This window comes from Panthera tigris, chromosome D3 (assembly GCF_018350195.1).
Source record: "Panthera tigris isolate Pti1 chromosome D3, P.tigris_Pti1_mat1.1, whole genome shotgun sequence".
NCBI lineage: Eukaryota > Metazoa > Chordata > Mammalia > Carnivora > Felidae > Panthera > Panthera tigris.
The window spans coordinates 14,426,949-14,447,976 of NC_056671.1; the positions used below are offsets into that span (position 1 = coordinate 14,426,949).

The 21,028-nt window shown below is 42.2% G+C and overlaps 1 long non-coding RNA gene across 1 annotated transcript; it reads right to left on the minus strand.

The window, feature by feature from the left end:
- Nucleotides 1–1,431: 1,431 nt before the first annotated feature.
- LOC122232419 lies at nucleotides 1,432–20,914 on the minus strand. Its single transcript, XR_006209764.1, has 3 exons — nucleotides 20,579–20,914; nucleotides 19,067–19,189; nucleotides 1,432–2,404 (listed from the first exon to the last, which is right to left on the minus strand). It is a non-coding gene; the product is annotated as an uncharacterized LOC122232419 (long non-coding RNA).
- Nucleotides 20,915–21,028: the final 114 nt, after the last annotated feature.

Here is a 21,028-nt window from a genome sequence, read left to right on the forward strand (position 1 = left end):
CCAGGCTGGAGTCTTAATGGATTGTCATGTGAATGCGTGTGCGTTGTTCAAAGTGATCACCCCTTTCCCGAGTGCAACCGTGACGTGATTGCTGACATCCTGGCCATGTATTTTCCATGTGCTCCTATGTGCTGGTTCTTCCACCAAGCTCTTCAACGCTACAAAAAAGCATCTGCTGGCAGAAAAAACAAAACCTGTTCCACAGTCCGGGGCATATTCAAGGCACGCTATCCTACCCTGGCGCATACCTTCCCCACAGACAGCCCAGGTCAGAAACGAAGCCCACACCTGCCTTCCGGCTCACGATCGGAACGGCTGTCTGGTCAGTTTCATCAGGCACATTCTGTGCCTCCTCTCCATACCCCACCACAGCTGTCTGCACCTCAGGGCACGGTGTTGGCTCGGCTTCCAGCACCCATCTGTGACTTGGCGAGGAGGGGGAGGAAGAAAAGAAAAAGAAAAAAGAAATTCATGTGGTGAGTGAGCAAAATTGCCCACGTTGTCCCGGATGAGCCTCAAATCATCCACAATTTGATTGCCTTCTGAAAGGCCAGACCCTGGGATTATTGAACCTCTTTTTGCATTTGAGTCTGAAAGATGGAACGGATGGTCCTTTACAAGTCTCTTCTGTAATTTTTAAGACTTTCCTTTCCTTTGAAGAAATGGGGAAAAAATTAGAAATGCTGAGTGGGACAGATCACAGGTTTTCCCCTGTCTTGTGCTTCTGTGCACAGAATCAGATAAATCAGTACCAGTTTAGTTTACCTGGTAAATTGAGAACACTTTTTATTTTCGTCATAGGAAGTACAGATGTTGGCTTTTAGTTTTTGAAGACAGGCCTAGTCCACCATTTCAACTGAGCTGGAATGTCAGGAGTCCTCAGCCCATCTCAGATCTACCTACCAAGGCTCTTTGGTTAAAGTCCTGGGAATCCGCATTTATAACAAGCGTCCCAGGAGCACCTGGGTGGCTCAGTCGGTTGAGCGTCTGACTTCGGCTCAGGTCATGATCTCACAGTTCGTGGTTCAAGCCACGCGTCGGGCTCTGTGCTGACGGCTCAGAGCCTGGAGCCTGCTTCAGATTCTCTGTCTCCCTGTCTCTCTCTCTCTCTGTCCCTCCTCTGCTCATGCTCTATCTCTTTCTCTCTCTCTTAAAAATAAACATTAAAAAACTTAAAAAAAAAGTTTATAACAAGCATCCCATGGGATATAATGTATCCAGTCAGGCAAGTATGAATAGAGTTAACAAACAGTGACACCCATGGAGCTTAGATATTGCTCTTATGAACCCAGGGAGCAGTGTCTCCAAAACTTCACTCAAGTGTTACCTTTATTCACAATTTTGTCCAGTTATTTTATAATTGGTAACAGTGTATGCTTACAATTTTCTGTAAAGTGAGTCACTATTTTTACAAAAGTAAATTCATTTTAAAAGAGAAATTTGCTTTATTAGTTCACATGAGAAACAGACATCTTGCCACAATGAGATGATGAATGTAAAGGTAAATATCATTTTTTTTTAAATGCTATGAAATTCTACCTAGACATTAGTACCTGCTGAAGCACTGAGTCTGTGGCAGCATTGGTTGAAAAGACAGTATCAGCAAGTGCCAAAGAGGTGTTACAGACTTGGGAGCACCACGTGGAGACTCTCTCCTTGATGAGATGATTGAGAGGGACAGAACGGAGAATAACTTCCTCACTGAGTGATTCAGTCCCATTGAATGTTGCCTAAGCACCACCTGAAGTCATTTCCCAGTGAATCACGGCACACACTTTAGCAGAACTGCAATAAAGTCCTCTCCCGAAAGTCTACTGACTCTGGATTTGCAAAAACAAAACAGAACAAACAAACAAACACACACAAGAACAAAAACAAAAGCAAAGGCCTGTACTATTTGGGACACTGGTAAGCATAGTACACGTGGTCCATGAGTCTCCAGGACCTCCCTCAGATGTCACTCTCAAAGGGTGAGGGTGTCACCAATTTGGATTAGGACCCAACTACCCACTCACTGCGGTTTGTGACCTTGGGCAAGTCTCCAGAAACCTTCCTTTCTACAACATAAAATGACACGATACTTGTTCAAGCCAAGATGAAATAAAATGATGTTTGAAAAGCCTTAACACAGAGGATGACGCATGGTTGATGTTCAATAAATGGCAGCTTTTAAAAATTACTAAGACTTCATATTTTTAACCGTTTTTGATAGAACTCTTTGTAGAACACTATTCTACTTCCTAAATGCAGTGTAACTTGATGACTCAAGGTGATCATCTTGAATGTCTCTGCAGTCATTTTATTGTCATTGGATGCATTTCTAACACTTTCCCATATTCATCTTCTTGTTTGGCCATTCCACATACGCAGTGGGTTGACAAGCCAAAGGTCCTCAGACAGAGACCTGATTAAAACACAGCGAAATTACATGGGTAGCCAATAAAAATGCAAAAAAGATACTCTAATGGTAATCAGAAAAATACAAATTTATGCAATGAGATATTTTCGGTCCACCAGCATAACAAATTTTAAAGAGTGCAGTTATCTAAGGTTGGTGAGAATATGGCAGATAAGCACTTTCATATACCAAGAGTGGTGATGTCAATGGTTACAACTCTTCTGGAGGGCATATATCCTTTGGCCTGGCAATTCTATTTCTAAAAATCTGTGCAACAGAATCTCTTCCTTATGGACCCAGGATTGGATGTGCAAAACCCCTAGTGGTGGTGAGGATGGGGAGAAGTTATAACCCCGGTGCACTGCTGCAGAAAACAGTATAGCGGCTCCTCAAAAAATTAAACGTAGAATTACCACGCGATCCAGCAATTTCACTTTTGGCTATACACCCAAAAGAATTGAAAGCAAGGACTCAAACAGACATCTGTACCTGCATGTATCATAGCAACATTATGCATGATAGCCAAGAGGGGAAATAACCCAAGTGTCCGCTGATGGACGAATAACAAAATGTGGCGTATAGTGCGATGGAGTGTTATTCGGCTGTGAAAAAGAATAAAGTTTGGAGAGATGCTACAACATGGGTGAAAACATTATGCTAAGTTTATTGAACTTAGTCAGACATAAAATGACAAACACCACTTGTAGGATATACCCATCACGGTCAAATTCATAGAAGCAGAAAGTAGAATTGTGGCTGCCCGTGGCTGGGGGAGGGGGCCATGAGGAGTTAGTGTTTAAGGGGGATGGAGTCTCAGTGTGGGAAGATGAAAAGTTCTGGAGAAGGATGGTGATGGTCACACAGCAATGGGAATGTGCTACATGCCACTCAACTAAACATGGTTAAAATGGTAAATCTTATGTTAAGTATATTTTACCACAATTTTATTTTTTGTAAGTAATCTCTATATCCAACCTGGGGCTCAAACTCCCAACCCTGAGATCAAGAGTCCCATGCTCTACTGACTGAGCCAGTCAGACACACCTACCACGGTTAAATAAAACAATGCAGAGCTAAACAAAAAAAGTGTCACTTGTGAACAGAACTTTGATGTTCTGGCGACTTCCTTCTTCTTATTTCACATTCAAGACTATGTGTAATAGGGGGACAGAGGATATCACAGACCTGGCCTCAAAGTAAGCAGAATGTTACTGAGTTTGTCTTTTTTTTTCATTCTATTTCTCCTATTCATCTTCATGCCCATAAAAATACTAATGGAAAACCGCTGATGTTTATTAAATAATTAGTAATTAAACAGTTAGGCATTGTGATGTCTACTCTTCACAAAATTTACAGATTATGAAGATTCAGTAAGATAATATGTACAAAATGCTCAGCACAGTTCCTTAATTGTTATTGTTCTGATTTTTATCTCATTTAATTCTCAAATCATTCCTATGACATAGGTATTATTGATAACCACATTGTATGGCAATAAAAATCAAGGTTCAGAGAAGTTAAGTGATTTATCTAAGGTCACATAGCACATGGCAGAGTTAAGGCTAAAAAGCAAACTGTCAGACCCCAAAGTCTATGTTCTTGACCACTGTTCTGAGAATATTTTCTCAAGTCTTCATTTTCATGAGAAGATTCTGTTTCTAAAAGTGCACCAAAGCAAGTTTTAATTAATGTTTTAAATTTCAAAATATCTTTTTTTTTAATATAACTTATTGTCAAGTTGGCTAACATACAGTGTATACAGTGTGCTCTTGGTTTTGGGGGTAGATTCCTGTGATTCATCACATATACAACACTCAGTGCTCATCCCATCAAGTACCCTCCTCAATGCCCATCTTCCCCTCTCCCCCACCGCCCCCCCCCGCCACCCATCAACCCTCAGTTTGTTCTCTATATTTAAAGAGTCTCTTATGGTTTGCCTCCCTCTCTGTTTGAAACTATTTTTCCCCTTCCCTTCCCCCATGGTCTTCTGTTAAGTTTCTCAAGTTCCAAATGTGAGTGAAAACATATGATATCTGTCTTTCTCTGACTGACTTATTATTATGGTCTAATATAGTATATATTGCTATCTTCAATATCTAATGATTTATTCAAAATAATAGAGCTGAAAAGCACATAATTTAAAAGAACCCCTCTATCCTACCCTTCCCCATCTTAGTTTTCATGTCCTATTCTCCAGAGGCAACCATCCCCAAACCTTATACATTTTTCCCTGGTACTTATTACCATCCTTCTAAATAAGAAACTTAAACTACTGTTTCTTGATTTATCAATTTTAGAATGTCTATTGGTTCATTTCCCCCACACTAACACCACTCCTTACTTGGCCTCTCCTATCTCTCCAACATCATTACACAGCAATTTGAAGGTAGGAAATGTTTATATTATGACCATATAAATATTGTTTTCTACCAAACCAAGTAGATGCTCTATGACCATGCTTCCTCTCTTATAAAACCCTTTGCTTTTCCTAGAGTTAATTATTGACTTGGTTTTTTTTATTTCTCTGGTTTTCTAAGTATTGTTTCTAAGTAATTTTCCAAGGGCTCCAACATTTCTGTCATAGGTTTATCAACAATATGTTCTCTACATTCAAAGAATCAGTTCCGTGTTTTTCCAAGATCTCTCAGATTTTGTTTTCTTACTCCAATCAGGACACGTTATTCTCTAGGGCCTACTGCACAGCTGTCATTTTGAATCATCCCTTTGCCATTGTCCTCTGAATTTCCTTTGCCTCTTCCTCACTTTGAATCTCTTCTTCCTTAGAGTCTTATCTCACTCTTTCTTATTTTACTCACATTTTGTTGGAGTACATTTCCAAAAGTTTATTGAAAGAGGGTAAATGGGAGATAGTTTTTTTACGTCCTTGCATGTCTGAAAATATCTTTGCTCTGTTACTCTGGTGACAGCTTGGCTGGGTATAAAATTCTAGATGGAAAGCTGGTGACTGCTCTCCCCTCAGGTGTGGCACATCTATATCTAATACATAGATTTTTTATTCCTTTATGTTGTTTTATTTTTTTTAATTAAAAAAATTTTTTTAAGTAATCTCTACACCCAATGTGGGGCTCAAACTTACAACCTTGAGATCAAGAGTCGTTATGTTCTACTGATGGGGCTGGCAAGATGCCCCAATATATTTTTTAAGTAAGTTCTATGCCCAGTGTGGAGCCTGAACTCATGACCCCAAGATCAAGAGCAATGTGCTCTACTGACTGAGCCAGCAAAGTGCCCCTCCTTCATGTTGTTTTAGTGGGGTTTCTGGAAGAAGCAAAGACAAATGTAGAGTATTAGTTTACCATGTTTACCAGAAGTCCCCCCAACAACTTTTTGTCTTCCAGTATTTGTTGAAATCTCTTATCCACTATTGTCTCTTCTCCCACTCTCTTTGTCCTTGTGAGTTAGTACTTTCTCATCCCTTTATTGTCTTTCAGTCAGATTTTGGGAGGAAGAGGAAATAAAGGTGTCTCCCAATATACTGGCTTTAATTGGAAATTTCACAATGGTTTATTAAATAAAACTCAAATGTCTTGAATCAGGTAATAAAATATCCATACATATGAACAGAGGGTGAGCCCTCCAAAGGATGAATTTTGTGCCCTCTTTTGCATCTGAGGAGACAAGACCACTTTATACTTTCCTATGAGATCTCTACTCCTCAGCTGAACTTGGCTAGCACCTAAACACTGCAAATTACTTCCTGCACACATAAAATTACAAATGCAATTATACTTGGCTTTCCTATTTACAACATGAGCAGGTTATGTTATCCCCAGATCTAAATAAGATTTTTTTAATGTTTACTTATTTTTGAGAGAGAGAGAGAGAGAGAGAGAGAGAGAGAGAGACCAAGTCAGGGAGGAGCAGAGAGAGGGAGACACAGAATCCAAAGCAGGTTCCAGGCTCTGAGCTGTCAGCACAGAGTCTGACATGGGACTTGAACTAACAAACTGCAAGATCATGACCTGAGCCAAAGTCAGACACTTAACTGAACCACTCAGGTGCCCCTCTAACTCAGATTTTTGCTTTTATTTCTATTTTATTTATGTTATGTTACGTTCCCTTATGTTATGTTATGTTATGTTATGTTATGTTATGTTATGTTATGTTACGTTATGCTACGTTATGTTATTTTATGTTTTAAGAAAGGGACAGAAGAGCAGTGAAACACACTGGTGAAAGAATTATGGATGAAATACTACTATTCTCTATTTTTAAAGAAATTAAAAGTTTTAAAAAATCCAGACAGTTAAATAGTGACCTACAATCTCAAAGATATAGTTCTTCCCTGTCAGATGGGTTTCTGATACAGGTTGATTTTCCTGGAAGTAGAATACCGAAACAGAGTTTGAAGTACAACAGTTAGGACTCAACATCTGTGGAAACTAGTGGAAGGAAGCATGTGGGATAATTGGAAATACAAAAGCTGGTCTCTTCCCTAGCTCCTGGCACAGAGCTCCTGAAACCCTTGTAATTTCCTAAGCTATAAGAGCTCCGGGAGCATCTTTTGATCCAAAGAGGCGACTCTGTGTAGCCTCCCGAATGGGTTCCTGGATGGGGGCTGGTCACTAGAAAGACCAAGCCAGGATTAGAAGCTTGGAATTTTCAGCCCCACTCCCTGTTCTCTAGAGAGGGCAGAGGGGCTAGAAATGGAGTTAATAATTAAGCATGCTGCATGAGGAAGCGTCCATAAAATCCCACTATTCTGGGGTTTGGAAAGCTTACAGTTTGGTGTGCACATCCACATGCTGGGAGGCTGACACACCCCAGCTCCTCAAGGACAGAAGCTCCTGCACTCAGGACACTCCCAGACCTCGCCCTATGTATCTCTCCATCTGCCTGCTCATCTGTATCCTTTATCACGTCCTTTCATAAGCTGGTAAATGTAAGTAACTATTTTCCTGAGTTCTGTGAGATGCTCTAGCAAATTGATTGAACCCGAGAAGGGAATTGCAAGAACTCTGATTTACAGCCAGTCAGTCAGAAGTATAGGTGACGAGCTGGACTTGTAGCAGGCATCTTGGGTGGCGGTTGAGGGGGCAGTCTGGCAAGACTGAGCGTTGAACCCGTGGGATGTGATGCTATCTGCATATAGTGTCAGAATTGAGTTGAATTGTAGGACACCCAGCTGGTGTTGCAGAATTGCTTGGTGCGGGGAAAACCCCCATGTATCTGGTGTCAGAAGTGTTGTGAGTGTGGTAGTATGAGAGTAAAGGAGAAACACAGGAGGGAGAACTGGTTTTTTTTTCTAAACAAAGCAGAACTGGGCAGAGAGAAAAGCCCAACCATGGTGCACGTCCAACAAAGCCTCCGCCAAACCCACAGGAAGCTCTGTGGCAATGATTGCCTGTCAGAGTTTCTGAGTTGAGCCAAAGTAACAGGCTTGCACAGCCCCATCCCACTCTTGCCTCCCTCAGTCACCTGGTGTGAGCTGCCCCAAAAAGGACATGACCTTGGATGAACAGCTCTCCGCAGCTAAGGCGGAAGCCAAAGGAGCCGACAGCAGAGGCCATCTCTTGATTGTGTTCCCGGCAACGGGACAGCAAGTCTTTCCTTGAATACGGTCTGGGCAGCCCATCTCTTTGTCCATCATTACTGTATGAGTCTCCTATGGCTGCTGTAACAAATTAGCATAAAGATAGTGGCTCAAAGCAACACAAATTTATTATCTTACAATTCTAGAGGTCAGGAGTCCAAAATCATCTTGTTGGGCTAAAGTCAAGGTATTGGCTCCAGGGGAGAATCCACTGCTTTGCCTTTCCCATCTTCTAAAGACTGTTCACAATTCTTGACCTGTGACCTCCGGCCAGCAACACAGCACTCCAACCTCTGCTTCCACCGCCATACCTTTCTCTGATTTCCCTGCCTCCCTCTTTCACTTATAAAGACTCTCATGATGACACAGGACCCACTGGATAACCCAGGATAATCTCTGCATCTCAAGATCCTTAACTTAATCCCATCTGCAAAGACTCTTTTGCCATGGAAGGTAACATATTCTCAGGATCCAGGGATTAGGCTATGAACATCTTTGGGGGACCATTATTCTCCCTACCAAAGTTACCAAAGAGATATTCTAGAGTAACTGGCAAGAGTAGCACCAAGCAGATACACTCATCTGAGCCCTACATTTGTCTACAGTAATATCTCATGTGAACCGAGAGCTTACTCTGTCCCAAGGACTGTGCTAAGTGCACAACATGAATATCTCATTTCTGTCTCTCAACATTCTGAGGTGGGCACTATTATCATAATCTTTATTTTGCAGATAAGGAAGTGGAGGACCAAAGAGGTTAAGCTTTTTATGTTTGGTCAAACCGCTGGTCAGTGGAAGAATCCTAATTTAAACCCCAGTCTGCCTAACTCCAAAGCTGGTAGGTACCCTTGACCATGTCTTTCTAATCCTCCTTTGCTTGTTGCTAAGGTTAGGACTTTAAGCTGCTAGACACAACCGCCTCCCCTCACCCTACATGCGAGCTCAGGGTGGCACACGACAAAGGCTTGATAAATATGTGTTGAACTGAACTCTCCAAAATGTAATCTCTGGCCAGTTTCTGCATAACCTTTAGGGCATTCCCAAATTCCCATATTCTTATTCTCACATCCAATAAACTTTTATTGGGCATTTACATGCCAGGGACTGGGGAAATTCAAAGATGAATAAAACATGTGGCTTATTTCCAGGAAGCTCACTTTCCAGTGAGGGAGTCATGATTTTGACCTTGGAGCAATTTTGAGTTTTCCTCCTTTTTCATTCCTTTAGATAATCAGCAGTGAATTTGAAAACAGGAAGCATCGTTGTTATTGTTTTCAACACCTATCCACAATAGGAGCCTGAAGAATAAGAAGAGGGGGCTGGAAGTTTTTGAGCTTTTCTTTCATATTAATATATATTTTTTACTGCGCACACACATGTATGCAGGGATGACTTTAGGTTTTATTTCTCTTTGTAAAAATGGAAGTGTGTTCTATATATTATTCTTATGCTTGTCTTTGCATTTAGGAATGCACAGTGGATGTATTTCCAAGCTTACATCCTCTTAACTGTTTTATTCCTCCACTGATGCTTATCAAAATAGTTCAAGTATTTTCCCCCAAAACTTGGAGGATAAGAACTTCCTTTTGTTGTGGTTACAACAACCTTGAGGAATGACGGGTCTACCTTTTTCTAAACCATCTAGCTCCTCATCCCCAGAAAGGTCTTTTCCAAAGCCTAAATTTGACGGGTCTTTTCTCTCCCAAATTTCCCCAGTGCCTGCAGGATAAATCCAAATCTGAACTGGTTGGCCTAGCATATAATGATATTCAGAACATGGCCCCTAGAGCTATTCAGCCTCACATGGTGACTCTACACATACACCTTACACCCCCACTGGTTTTTTCATTCCACCTTAGTGGCCTTCTTGCAGACTCTCAAAGGTACTAGCCTATCTTGAATCCAGGCCTTCCAACATCCTCTCCTCTCTGCTTGGACAGCTTCCTCTACTCCCTCCATCAGGATAAATTCTACTCATCCTTTGGATTTCTGCTGAAGCATCATTTCCTTAGGGTTTTCCTAGGCCCCTCCTAGCCTGGGTCTTTGTTTTCTTCCCTTCATCCTGGGTACATGCATCACGCTAGAAATTAATTTAAATGTCTGTTTTGCCTGCAATTCTCTCTGCTCCTCTGGAGAGTCTGTCTCCTTCACCTGCTGAACACTCCCCACGCCCCCAATCCAGGCCCTGCACAATTGGTGGCACATTGCAGATATTGATAAATGTTTGCTAAATGAGTGACAATGGATGACTCATGGGGAAACTTTACTGTTTCTGGTTAATATACAATGCGTAGGTGCAGTCTCATGTTGAATATTTGGTTCCACTGACAATGATAAAGGGAAAAATCGCTTACCAAGGTGAAGGCACCCTAGTTTCTTTTTCAAAACTACTGTAAGAGTCGTTCTTTTCTTGTGTTTATTCATTTATTTGTGGCTTTAATCATTGTCAACCAATGTATTTTAAATGGGTCTTTAATAAACCAATTATCTGAAGTGTTGGGGATCTGATCTTGTTGTTGGTTGTTTCTGTTGACTCTTGCTCATGGTGGACTGTTTCCTTGTGTGTTTTGTAATTTTGAACAAATAGATCTTTGTTTGTGGGCATCTGGTACATCTAGGCTGAAGGTTTGTCCTTTCAGAGTTTGTTTAGCTCATTTCCCCATTGTATAAATTTGAACTCTAAACCTATGTTAGTATAGTCCTGTTGTGATGAATTCAGAGGGAGCATTTCTTTCCTACTCAGGGTCCAGAAAAAAAAGAGATAAGCTTCCTTATTATCTATGTTGGGTGGATGAGTTTTTCTAATCCCTCCACCCTTTCCCTAAGGGTGTAGCTCTTTGAGGGTCCTTGTCTATGTGGAGGCCACAGTTCCATCCCCCCAGTCTTGTCCCCTGTCCTTTGGGACTTTTACAACTGAAACCCCTCCCCAGCTCCATGAAGATAGTCCTTACCAGTTTGGTTTTCACCCTCTGGTTTGCTGACTCCTAAAGATTATCCCTTTTTTTTCTGGTGTCATTATATTTTATCCAGCATTATCTAGACGACTATCAAATGTGGGAAAAGTTTTTACATGATCTAATCCAAAATATTAACCAAAAATGGAAACCCAGTAGACTAGTTTATAGATCTTTCCTTCATTCTGTGTGCATGAGTCTGGTTTTCTAAAAACTCACTTTGTTCTCTTCTTATTTTCTGTATATTTACCACTTTTCTCCTATTCTCTTCCTACATTTACAACAGTTACATTACAGAACAAAATGCCTTATGCTAATAATGTCTTATGTATAAACTAGACTTTTCTTCCCTTTAGTATTTGGCTCCTTTTGCTGGTTCTTTTTCACCTCCTTTCCTAACTATCCTTTTATGTAATTTTCTAGTGAACAGGCACCAAATATAGCTAGTATCTGATCCATATGTCACCTGCTAATTTAAATGTTCTTTTCTTAAAAAAAAATCTATCCCAATTTTGCAGATAAAAAAAAAATCTCGAGGTCGACAAAACTGCCAGCAATGTTTCCACACACACCATTGTCAAAAGGCTGGCAAATTTGGTAACGTGAGGTGGCCAAGTTTTTAAAAATTCAGTACTAGTATTGCAAGTCATATTTATAATTTGAATAACAATTCTGACTCGCTTAAAGCATGTTCTAGCCCTCGATAAATTGCTTTTGGTCTTAGGTCCAGGTATACATGCACACAAGTATTTCTATTAATATACGTGTGTGTCGGGTGTGCTCTATAGAGATAACATTTGCAGCCTCAGAGTGCTTAGCAGAGGGCCCAGTTTGTAATGCTGTTTTTCATTATTCCCACCTTCCTTGGAATTTCGCATTTACATAACACCAAGTGAAAATGAAGTGAGTATTGAAGTAACTACTCTTGTCATTGCTATGGTCAAGGTTACACATTAGCTAACTTACAAACAAATCCCTCTCGGTGACAGAAATATTAGCAACTGACATAGTTTATAAACACAGCCACAAAACTTTTTCAAAAGGACTTTTAAAAAATTCCCTTAGTTATGACAGCTTTGGCTAATGAATATTCTACTAGCCTTTTCCTTTCAGCCTCCGAAATGTTTTAAGATTTAGTAAACCCCAATTTTAAGGATTTAGAAAGTTGTCGCTGTGAGGTTATCTACTGGGATGTAACAGACAGACCACATCTAAATGTGATGGCTTAAAATAACAACCATTTTATTTGCTCATGAGTGTGTGGGTCAGGAATTAGGGCCGGGCACGGAGGGACAGTTCTTCCGTGTTCCATGTGGTGTTAGCTGGGGTGGGTTCACAAGGGGCTGAAAGACCCACGATGGCCTCACTCACAGGGCTGGCGCTTTAGCCGAAATGGCTTGAACAACTGGGGACTGCATAGGACAGCTGGGCCTCTTTTCTTGTGGTGTTGGCTGGACTCCCTCATGTCTCCGGGGCCTTCTGGCTGTCAGCTGAGTTCCTGGAGTCCCCTCTCATTGGCTTCTTTCTCCAGCAGGAATCCCTGGACTTCTTGACACAGCAGATGGTATTCCCTCTAGCTGAAGTGTAAACTTCCAGGCCTCAGCTTGGAAGTTCCGGGATAGCATTGCCACCATGTTCTCGTGGTCAAAGCAAGTCAAAGGCCAGCCTTCGAGAAGTGAGGAAATAGACTCCATCTCTTGAGAGGAGGAGCTTCATGCACCCATAGGGATGGGAGGAATGGCCAGCAACCATCTTTGCAGACAATCTACCACGGTCACTTTATTTATGTGTTTATAAATAATTGGCACCCATTCTGTTTATACAGTTGCTACAAATCAAAGGAGAAGTGAATTAACTATAGCTCAATACTAGTATTGGGATAGTTTATAGTACTTGGACTAAAGATGTCAAGGTATTTTTCCAATATAAACATACTTAGGGCACGGTTTGAATGTCAGTGTTATTTTTTCAGCGCTTACAATTTCAGGTGAGAAGGTCTCATTTGGTTAACAGTAAAACTTAAGCTAACGTCACCTAGTCCTCAGAATCTGGGGGGTTACCTTTAGTTCATAACTTCTGCGTGCACCTTCTCCCTGGCGGTCACACAGGAGTACAGGGAGACGTGAATAAAGGATCTTGTTTTCTTGTTCTCATAACACCATATTGCAGGCTTGGACCAACTTTCTAATCCCACTAATTGTTTTTTAAAGAAATAACACGATTTTGATTTTGCAAATTTTATCACACCAAGTTCTCCACAATTGGGTACACCAAGATCTTACCATTGAAACCCTTCCTGGTGTTGAGCAGATGGATAATTTTGAAATATGTACGTATGGAATTAAGTTCCATGACTATCCAAATACGCCAACCATTTCCATGGCATTTGGAATTATGCAATGGAAAATGTTTCCAGTGATGCCCTTTTATGTGTTAATTTTGTGAAATTTATTCTCAATTATAATTTCAAATCACCTGAGAAACAGAAGAAAATTAGACGTTGTATCAAAACCAAGAACTTATTTGAATTTAGCATTAAGAAAACATTTTAAATTAATTAATTGGCACAAACTGAAGATAACCCATGTTTAACAAGCCAGTTCTGGTTGACATTTGCCAAAATATGACATACTGAGCATGTTGTTTTTGTCCAACATCCCTTAAATTTAAGAACAAGATTAAAGCAGAGGGCACAAAATCATTTACTCCCATGAGATTCGTGAAAATTTAATTAGATACCCCTTTAAGAAAGAAATTTGCTTTCCTTAAATTTTTTTTAAATCTGTACCTTTAAATGGCCTTTAAATGTTATGACTTTTTCAAGACACGACTGTCCAATCTTCATATTAATGAACATGCCAGATATTTTAATTTCCTGCACATCTGCCAAGTATTTTCAGTTTGGAACACGACTGAATTCTAAGGTGGCTCCCTTTAAAAAAAATACACTTTCTCTTAAGTTGAAAGAAGTTTCTAAAACATATTTTGAACCCTATATCTTCGAAACACTTAAAATATCTTCAGGCTTAAAACTTCTCCTCCACGTTGACTTGGGGCAAGCCTGGCTCTTCAATTTTCAGTACTGCTCTCTCGTTTGATTTTTCGGCACTGCATTTATTTGAGGTAAATGCATTTTTCTTATCACATTGCCATTGAACTTGGGCCAAATGCTTTGAAAGAGTGGGTTTAGGGGGATTGGAGGAACAGGACAAAATGTCTATAAATAGCAGTGCTTTGTGTAGCATCTACTGTATAATAAAGTGTTGTGTAACTCTGCCATGCAACGTAAGTAATGATAGTAATTTGCATTTTCTTATTACTATTCATCCTCGAATTGAATCTGCGGTCTTTTGCCAATATTAAGGTCTATTTCTCACATCCTTACATCCCCCGGGGTCCCTGCTATGACGAGAGAGGGGAGATAAACAGTCCCCTCATTCTGCACACAGATTGTGCGACAGGTATGCACCAACTGCTTTTGGCCTCTGCGTTTCCACCTCATAGACCCAAAGGCGGTGTGTTCCATGGGCGGACCAGCACCAAACAGAGCCAGCATAATGTAACTACACTGCCAGCCCCTCCTTATTAACTAACGCCTGTTCCTCTTTTTGTAATCATGATGACCCCAGAGATTCTAGCCCAGGGCAATTAGGCGGGTCTCAAACTCGAGAGAATCAGGAAAGACTCCAGAAGAAGAAATATTTTTAAAACTTCACCAGCCTGGAGGGCCTGTTACAAAATAATGTATGTGACAAAATAATGTGACTGAGAAATTAACTGGACTTAACTTTCTACTGTAGACTCATCACTGAAGACTAAGGGTTTTTGTTTTTGGTTTTGTTTTTTTCTTTTCCCCGAGCAGTTAAGCCTCAGAGTCCTGGGGGTTAGGTTTTGGGTTTGCCTGGCTCAGGGGAGCTTGGATGCCTAGGAACTTTGGGATTGGGAGTTGAATTATCAAAATGTGAGGAGGTGGGAGTGTTACTTGAGAGAGCAGAGGTCTGACTCCCTGAATTCCACGCTAGAGATGCAGAACGGTGGCAGTGAGGAGCACAATGGTGGGAGAGAGATACATTATGTGGTATCTGGGGCTTCTCGGCGAAAATCTGCACACCAGCTGCTTGGAGACCTGGTTAAAATGCAACTCTGATTCAGGAGCTCTGGAGTGGGTCCAGAGACCCTGCATTTCTAACAAATTCCCAAAGAGTGTTGCTACTGGTGATCCCGGGACCTCGCTTTGAGTTAGTAGGCGAGGAGGAGAAGGTGGAAGAATTTTGAAGGAGGGGTACAGGGAAGCCTGAACCTCAAATCTGTGGCAAGGAGCATCTATTCCGATAGACTGCAGAAAAAAATAAACACTAGAAAGCCCTCACTCAAATTTCCTGGCCTCTTTCCCCACAACCTCCTAGGCTTTTAGAATGATCCCAGGAAAGTCAAGGAACCCAACAACTCCAACCGAATGCGTTTCCAAACTCCCTTGACTTGAGGCAGAAACAGTGGAGGAACTTGTGCCAGGTTATATTTAATTTAGAAAAAATTCAGAAACGTGAAATTTTTTGAGCCCATGGAGCAAACTCACATGAATCACCCTTTCAATCTCAAAGAGAATCAGATTTAGGAATCGATAAACAACCATTCCTTAGTTACTCAATTAACACATGTTAGGGGGTGATGAGTGGTTTTCCTAAACCCTGATGTGGGGCGTTTGGGGGCTTCTGACAAGAGAAACTCATTGAAGGGAACAAGTGCCCCAAAAGATCTGAGGATTCACATTCCTTATCAGTCGATGATTTTGCCGTGGTCACCAAAGAAGATGGCCCTTCCTCTACACACACTCTTCAATCGCCCTTGGGAGATCTTTCCCTCCTTCGAGTCCTTGCTCTTCATTTAAACATGATTTCACCAGTATAAACATGTTCAGAAGAAAGACCCAGTTTGATTTTCTTCTGCCAGCATCTTCCAAAGATAGCCTCGCAGCCCATTCTCTCATAAGAACAAATCTTAAAAATAAACTAAGGCAGTAAGTACTGTGTCCAAAGCCAAGTTTGTTCCAAAGCTGAGAGTAATAAAATCCAGGGCTCCCTTTCCCTAATTCAATTTTAAGAGCAAATGCCTTTCGTTGCTAATTTTGTTTGTAACTTCTGATCCTGCCATCTCTAGGAGCTGCTCTTTTGCAAAGCACTCCCACATCTGGTTCTGATTACGTAAGAAAAGGGTTTTGTTGTTGTTGTTGTTTGTTTTGTCTTTTATTTTTTAAGTACTTATTTATTTTTGAGAGGGAAAGAGAGAGACAGAGACAGAGAGACAGAGCACAAGCAGGGGAGGGGCAGAGAGAGATCGACACAGTATCAGAAGCAGGCTCCAGGCTCCAGGCTCCCAGCTGGCAGCACAGAGCCCCGCCAGGGGCTCGAACGAACGCACCAACCTCAAGATCATGACCTGAGCCGAAGTCGGACACTCAACCGACTGAGCCACCCAGGTGTCCCTACCTAAGAAAAGTTTGTGGCTATGCTCATCAATGTCATAATTCACAGAGAGATACCAGTATGATTTACCCTTAATCCTCCCAGAATGTCTACAATCTAGGCATAGCGTAAGGAGTGACTGCATCTTTTGCTTGATCATCTGTCCACAGGAAATAAAAAGTCATAAAGTAATCCAACATTTTTGCTTGACCAGGTGGTTTTTGTTTTTTTTTTTTTAATTAGTTGCCTGGGCGCCTGGGTGGCTCAGTCGGTTAAGCCGTTAAGCGTCCGACTTCGGCTCAGGTCATGATCTCCCCATTTGTGAGTGGGAGCCCCGCTTCGCGCTCTGTGCTGACAGCTCAGAGCCTGGAGCCTGCTTCCGATTCTGTGTGTCCCTCTCTTTCTGCCCCTCCCATGCCCATGCTCTGTCTCTCTTGTCTCTCAATAATAAATAAACGTTAAAAAAAAAAAAAGAAATTTAATTAGTTGCCCATGTTTACAGTAATTTCACATAAACATCTAAATTTCTGATTTCCTTTAAAAAATCAGAAGTGCTGGCGACATTGGAGGCCGTCCCTCGTGGCCAAATACTGGCAGAGTGGACGTTTGTGTGGACGTTTATGATCTTTTGGCCACCGGTATCTGCACCCTTGCCCTATATTCAAGGATGTCCTCAGTTTACAAGTCCTGGTGGGAGGCGGGGTCATTTCCCGACATTCAAGCTACATACCGGGGATTCACTAGCATGTGACCTGGGCCTGGACAATTACGCATGTCTCCCCCAGGCTTTTAATGGGGCGCTAGCTTTAGTTAGCATCCAGTGCAGGAGACAATTGGTGAATTCTCCCTGACAGCAGAAATGGTGAAAGCGACATCCAGTTTCTAGCGGCAGCGGGGGTAGTAGCCTCCGAAGGTCCGCAGGAGCTGCACTTTCCTTACTGGCTTGGTTCCGTGGCCTACTTTTGACCTTGGTTGCAGTTCCTTGGCCCGTCTTTGCCCCATTTGCGAAGTCGGGGTCTCCAGTCTTGTGACTGATGGTGAGCCATCCAGTACTTCCTTACTACAGTCCTTTCCTGCTTAAATCTTTCATCTACAAACTCCGCCACCCTAGACGCAGGCCGTAGTTAACTCCCAGGCTGCTTAGAGACATGTGAGTTTGTAATTTTGGTCTTTATCTCTTTCTCTTTAAAGCTAAAGATCACCCAGGGCAAGGATCCACAGAGTGCAAACGGGGAAATTTTTCCCACAGGGACCTCTTCCCACCCCCACCCCCTGCCACCTTGCCATTTTCCCTTACATCTCATTGGGCAGAACTGGGTCACATGCTCACCTTTACGCCAATCAGGGGACGAAGATTGCTGTGATTGGTTTAGGAGAGGCCCTAGTTCAACTTTGGCTGTTAGAACCACCTCGGAGGCTTTTTAAAATGCCAATCCCTGGTCCCACCCCACACCGAGGCCAAATTTAACGGGTCTGGCTGGACTTCAGGTACTGGAATTTTGTAAAATCTTCAGATGCTTTTAATGCCATCCTTGTCTCTAGTCCAGCCCCCTACCCCTGCCCATTTTACAAATGCCAAGACTGAGGTCCAAAGGCATTAAGTAACTTGCCCAAAGTTACTATACCTTCAATTAATAACAAAAACAAACACAAACACACTCACAACATTAAATGGACACCTTTGTTCTTCCAGCGTTCGCACGTGAGTGGCATTCTCTTTCTTAGAAAGTGAAGTGATCAGATGTTCAGGAACTGAAAAGCAGTAGAGGGTAGGGCAGTGGTTCTCAAACTTGAGTGCATCAGAATTCCCTGGAGGGCCTGTTACAACACAGATGGTTGGGCCCACCCCCAGAGTTGCACATTCAGTGGGTTTGGGTGGGGAGAAGAATAATTACCATTTCTAACAAGTTCCCAGGGGATGCTGCTGCTGGTCCCAGGACCATACAAGCTTAGCAGCTAAGAGTTCGGGCTATAGAATCACACTGTCCTGGCAAGATCCAGTTGTGCCCCTTATACCGAGCCACAAAACCTACTAAACTATTGGGCAAGTGACTCAACATGTCTATGAAATGGGGCCAACGGTAGATGCTTTGGCTTATCACAACAACTGAGTGGGTATGATAAATGTGAAGCACTTAGAACACTGTCTGGCCCATAGTAACTGTCTAATGAATAGTAGCTATTATCATTCATTCATTCATTCATTCATGGAACAATGATTAATTGAGTGCTTCCTTTGAGCCATGCACAATTCTAGGCACCAGGAATACAGTGCTGAATAAATCAAAGCGTTGCCTCCCAATGAGCTTACGATCCACCGGGGAGGCACACAATACTTGACCTCATAACTATATAATATTACTCAGAAGAACTCTGCATTCCAAGCAAACTGAACAACAGTGCACACAGCGTTTTATGAGAACTCGGTCCAGTCTCATTCATGTCTTCCAGCTCAAGGAGATGGTAGCATCACGTTTCTAATGCAAAGGCCCCTTAGCACAATGGCTATCTATGTGTAATTTATATCTATATTTATGTAGATTTAAAAAACATATATATGACATCATATGTACTATTTATATATTATATATTACATCAGTAACATTTATTTAGAGTCAATATTATATATTTTTATGTTTTTATGTTCCATATTTTTATATTCATATTTATATTTTATATACCACAGGGATAGGCTTACGTGATTCTGGAGGCCAAGAAGTCCCATGATCTGCTGTCTTCCAGCTGAAAACCCAGGAAAGCTGGTGGTAGAATTCAGTCTGAATCCAAAGGCCTGAGAATCAAGAGCGCCGATGTCTGAGGGCTAGAGAAGATGGCTGTCCCAGCTCAAAAGAGAGCACATTCACCCTTCCTCTGCCTTTTTGTTCCATTCAGGGCCCCAGTGGATTGCGGGATACCCACCCGCACTGGTGAGGTGATCTTCTTTACTCAGTCCACCCGTTCAAATGCCAATGTCTTTCAGAAATGCCCTCAGAGACACCAAAATAATATTTTACCACCTTTCTGGGCGTCCAGACTCCAGTCACGTAACCCATAAAATGAACCCTCACAGGCATACTCAGACCAGCCAATTCTTGAGGACGTTTGGCTTGAGAGGAAGCTTTTGAAGCAAGAACAGGGTGGGTGGAGAGTGTGCTAGAAGGGAAGGAGAGAGTAAGGTGGCAATGTACTGGATGCTTTACATGTGTTCCTTAATCCTCACAGACACCTTTGGAGTAGAGATTATTGGACAAGGAGAGAAGCAAGCTGGCCAAAGCTCAGTGGCGGAGTGAACACGAAGGAACTGAACAAAGTTAAGAGTTGGCTGGGGACGAAGCAGAGAATATGGGCACTGTCATATCACACACAAGCCACATCTGACCAGATTCAGATGAATCCCCAGGCAGGCGCTAGAGTAAAGCATAACTGCCATCATGTATTTGCCCCAGTGTCCCTCTACTGTGTTCCTAGAGCAGGTGTCAGTGATGTAATAAGGTGGAAGGAGCGGCTACTTCTGAATCAGAACACTTCTGGGGCCCCTGGGTGGCTCAGTCGGTTGGGCGTCCCGCTCAGGTCATGTTCTCACGGTTCGAGGTTTGAGCCCCTGGTGGGCTCTGGGCTGACAGCTCAGAGCCTGGAGGCTGCTTCTGATTCTGTGTCTCCCTCTTTCTGGCCCTCCCCCACTCACGCTCTCACTCTCTCTCTCAAGAATAAACAATAAAAATAAATAAATTAAAAAAAAAAAAAAAAAGAACACTTCTGACTCCAGGCCAGCCTCATCTTGTCTCCATATTGTCTTTCTCAAACGTTAATAAACAAAACAAACAAACAAACAAACAAAACCACTTATTATGGATGTAATACATACTCATTGCTGGGAAATACAGATCAGCAGGAGAGAAGAAAATAAAAGTGATCTATAATCACCTCATCTCAGAAAAAACAAAAACAAAAAAACAACCCCCCCCCACCCCCAACTAAAATTTTAGTACTGATTCTCTGATCTTCAGATCAGGGACCCTGCCCTCTGTGCTTAATAACTAGCCCTTTCCAGGTACACATATTCACCTAGCTGGAAGTTTATTTTTTGTTTTCACTGTGGACTTGTTTCTGGAGCTTGGTTCTCTAGATTTTGTTGGGCGAGGGACATGGATTTGGGCGGTAGATTGGAAATGTATGTGTTTGGAGTCGTTTATCAATTCAAAGTACTCACCTCCCAGCTTTGGGGCCAAAAGGTATTTCAAGCCTTTTTTCCTAGGGCATCTATATTCAAGAACTGGCCCCATCATTTGGGGTTGTTTTTTCCTCCGGATTTTTTTTTTTTTTTTTTTTTTTTTTTTTTAGCGCTGGCGGCTTTCTGTTCCTTTGAACGGTAGGTGTTTGAACTTTGGTGGTGGCTGGAATTGGCACTGACCGTGAGACTTTAGTTTGTAACGTTGACTGGCGGCTGCAAGGGGTGGCCCTGCCTCTCCAGCTCCCCCACATCCCGGGGTTCAGGAAGCCCAGCCGCACCGGCTAGAGGGCAGCGCGGGTCTAAAAGGGCGGACCCGGAGGGAGGCTGGCAGCCGGCGCCTACCTGTAACGTGGTAACCGGCGCCTTGGCAACGGAGAGGGGGCGGGACTCAGGGAGGAAGTCGGAAGCTGGCGGCTAAATCTCGCGAGA